General features: G+C 38.3%; 1 non-coding gene across 1 annotated transcript; it reads right to left on the bottom strand.

Annotated features, from left to right (window-relative positions):
- Window positions 1–3,065: 3,065 nt before the first annotated feature.
- LOC120101369 (U6atac minor spliceosomal RNA) lies at window positions 3,066–3,186 on the bottom strand. The gene has a single exon (XR_015679548.1). It is a non-coding gene; the product is annotated as a U6atac minor spliceosomal RNA (small nuclear RNA).
- Window positions 3,187–4,257: the final 1,071 nt, after the last annotated feature.

Below are 4,257 nucleotides of genomic sequence, written 5' to 3' on the forward strand. Positions count from 1 at the left end.
ATGTGCTGTGAATTACTGTGTTTATTTTTCTCATAATATGCAACATAATCCTGTTCTATGTTCTTATCTCTTCCTTAAGATAAAGAAGCCAGCTTTAGAAAGGTTGTGTAACATGTTCAGCATTGAGTGGCTATCAGCTTAGTAGGGATTTTTAATGTGGACTGGTCTTAACTTCTAGCTTATGCTTTTATAAACACATATATCTTTCTGAAATACCCTGCATACCAGAAGACTGAGGCCGGGCAGCACGATGCTAGCAGCTCTATCAGTATTCCAGGAGGAGACTGCTTTTTCACTGAAGAAGCATGCTTGGATGTCCTTGCCTTTACACGTTTTCAGGAGTTCCTTTTTGACATAATATTTCTTTACTCTGCAGCCGATCTGCATAAGATCCCATAAAATCATATTTCCTAAAAAGGCAGTACCTATAATTTAGGGTAGAGGCCTCCACCTCTGATGGCTGAATATGGCCAAGTCTCCTGAAACTTGAATTTCTATTCTTCTCTATTTCTCTAACACAAAGTAGAATATGCATAGCAAGAAAAGAAAATGTTGATTGTAGCCTTGCTGAATGGGTAGGGTCTATATAATGCCAGGAATAGGTATAGACATCATCATCTGAAATAAACAAATCACTGTAATATATATATATATATATATATATATATATATATATATACATGTATACATATATATGACTGAATTCACTGAACAATTAATCTCTGTAACTCCAACAAAATTTTAATCAGTGTTTCTCATTATACACTTTAATGCATAGAATAGTGTTTAGAATGATAAATCTCTTTATTTACATGAACCCTAAAGTTCCTAGTTTGATAATATTGACCAATTACAGTATCAGATATAAAGACGGTTCAGATCCCTAGCCACTCCTTAAAATCTATTTAAAAGTGTGTGAATGATCAAAATGTACCATGTCCATGGCATCATAGAACTTATTTTCCTCCTTTGAAAAACTGGCATCTCAAATTTTCTTTCTTGAAAACATGCAATTTCCATCTAAAATGTATTCAGTTTCACAGTTACGTTAGCAAATCAATGCCATGCAGGCAGAATACCATTGTATAGGCCAGTGGACACTGGACCACAGTTGCATTCTTTCTTTAGTTCTGTTTATGTGTCCTCACAGCCCCTATAACTTGCAGGAAGTTTCATAAGAGCTTCGGAGTATTTTGGAGGTATAACAGGTTACTGCAGAAGAGCCCTTGCATATTTTGTATGTTATTGTTAGACAAACAATAAGGACACAGTGTACAAAAATCAACATTTAATGAATCAAAGCATCCAGAGTTATACATATACATATTTTATCATCCATTTCAAATCCAAGTCAAAATGTTTCTTCCAGAGATCTCCTATGAACTACTGAATTCTTACTTCCTTTAAAGTTGAAAGCATTAAATGCTGAGTGAGAAGATCTGCAAAGCTCGGTCTCTTTCACTTTAATGTCCACAGGAACGATGAGACAGGGACGATCCCATGTTCTTTAGACATCAAAAATTACTGTTTTATGGCTGCACTAAAACAGACCTAAAAATACAAATTCCCCTTGATTTCTTTTTAATTCATCAACTGAGTCTCTCATAAGGTCCATGGCCTCCTGACTCAGTCTCACCAACGTGAAGCAGAAAAGACTGGATTTTTCTCATGAGTCATAGTAAACAGCGCAGTGGGGAACAGAGAAACAAGGTAAGGAGGAATCTCACGTCTATCTTAACAGAAACTCAAAAACTAACCCTTCCCCTGGGTGTACCTCACAGCTGATATAGAGCCTGTTAAATAATAACTAATGTAAAATGCACAGAGTCTAAAAGGGAATCGGCCTATGGTCCCAGTAGCCTAGGCGAAGTGTTGCAGTGGAAAGCAAACATGTTGAAACTCAGTTCTTCTGTGCTAAGCCATAAAAGATAACTGGGGATTTATGCTTTATGAATGCCATATGCTCAGACATGCTCATATTTTTTTCTGGATGAATTTGACTTAGATTATTTTCTGGATGAATAATGCTTAAGATTTCAACTACTTATTTTCTGACTAATGCTACTTACTCCCTGTCTGAGCCCATCAATAACGATTTACTAATAATGTATACAACCATGAAAGTTCCCTGGATTACTCAGACTTCCCATCTCCCTCAAGCGTCCAACATGACTTCCAGTCTCCCTCAAATATCCAAAATGGCTTATCTGGTCAGTTGATATCATTAAGAAAACTGAAGGACTCGGGGATGCCTGTAGCTTGCCCTCCACCCAACATACCTTCCACACCCTCCAGCATCAGACCACATATAGTATGTTGTTTAACTTTCTTTTACCTATGAAAGCAAGACTGTTGTGTACAAGCTCATGTCTTGCTGTTTTCCTCATCTTCTGCTATTAGCTTTTGTTCCTTTACAATTCCCTGGAATTTAATGGAAACAGTATTGTGCTTGCTTTTGCTTTAAGACAGTGCTTCTCAACTTATGGATTATGACTCCTTTGGGGAGCCACAAATCAGGTATCTTGCATATCAGATAATACATTACAATTAACATAACAGTAGCAAAAATTACAGGGATGAAGTTGCAAAAAGATTTTATGGTTGGGATCACCACAGCACGATGAGCTGTATAAAGGGTCACAGAATTAGAAAAGTTGAGAATCACTGCTTTAAAAGAAAAGCATAGCACTCACCCCGCCCTCTCTCTTAGCAGCAAAACTCTTTCCAAGGTTTCCAACACTCATTATTTCCACCTCTGCTCCAAGTATTCTTGTTGAATTCCACCCAGGGTTCCTCTATAAAATCCTCTGAAACTTTGAGACAGCCTGATAAACTCTCGGTCCTCATCTCTTCTTTTTCTAGATGATCAGACTTTTCCAGTAATTCTTTGAGTGGTTCATGTAAATTTTGATCATTTACACAAAATCTTCTCAGATTTACTCCCCTTCCAACTTTGTACTATTAATGTTATTGTTATTATTGTTGTTGTTGTTATTATTATTATTATTATTATTATTATTATACTTTCTTTTACCTATGAAAGCAAAACTCAGGGACTTGCTGGTTAAGTGGTTGAATGTTGCAAAGTAGGTGGCAATGTTTTAACCCTGTTAGAAGGTGTTAGGCACAGGGTCCCTTCTGTCCTTATAAGGGGAGTGTTAAGCTTTCTGTCCTTGCATACAATGCCCTAGCCTCAGGTTACAAGCAGCATTTGAAGAGTTGATTAACTCTCAACTTCTTGAGATTCCTTCTCTACTAGGCAGTAAGAGACACCCTCAATGGCTCTAGGGACTCTTGTAGACTGGCAAGGCTGCTTCAGCCAATTGGAAGAAGCTGGCTTTCCAATAGGATCAGTTTCTGAGGGAGGAAGCCACCACTGTTACATAGGAATCTATCTGGTCCCACCTTGTCATACGTATGCTAGAGGAGGAACAACCTGTGCTCTTTTCTCTGCTTCTTCCCATGGAGACCAGAGATTGGATCCAACAAATCCGCTGTGAGATCATTTTTTTTTTAATAAAACATGTTCTGTGATTTAACAAACTGCTGTTAAATACACTGTTGGGTCTCACTGGGCTTCAAGAATTCCCTCATCTTAGTTTGTTTCTCCTCCTAGGGAGTATCCTTTAATTATTTGCTTTAATTTTTTTCTTTTAGTCTCATGGTTAGACGTCTCTGTTGAATGTAAGACAGCATTGCAGCAGATCAGCGACTTGCTCAGCCATCATCAGAGAAGCTTCCTCCTGCAGCCGATGGGAATAAAGAGAGACCCCTAGCAGACATTATACAGAGAGCAAGAGACCTTGGAACACTCTGCCCTCCCCCTTCTCCATCAAATCCCTCCCACTGGGGCTCAAAGAACCCTGTGGAAAATGAGGTGGAAAGAGTGAAGAGACAGGGTGAAGAACACCAAGAAAACAGGAACCTCTAAATCAACATGACTTTTGTACATGTGGACTCATAGAGACTGAAGCGGCATGGGTATGGCCTGCATCAGATGCAGGATTAGAGCTGAAAGAAGTGAACACATGCCCCCATCCCTAACCTAGAAGCAATCTCCAATTAATAGCCACTTGCAACTAAAATTTTAGTTTTCTCTTAGAGACTCTTATGGGAGAAATAAATGACTTGTAAGGGTGGGTCACATACCCAGCAATTGATGACCAACAGAAAATGAACTCCCTTGTATCTTTGGGGATTCTTTGTCTCATGATGTTGTATTAGGGCTTTTCTGTTTTGTTTATTTTTAATCTTATT

This window comes from Rattus norvegicus, chromosome 2, assembly GCF_021556685.1.
Source record: "Rattus norvegicus strain SHRSP/BbbUtx chromosome 2, alternate assembly SHRSP_T2T, whole genome shotgun sequence".
In the NCBI taxonomy this organism is placed as follows: Eukaryota; Metazoa; Chordata; class Mammalia; order Rodentia; family Muridae; genus Rattus; species Rattus norvegicus.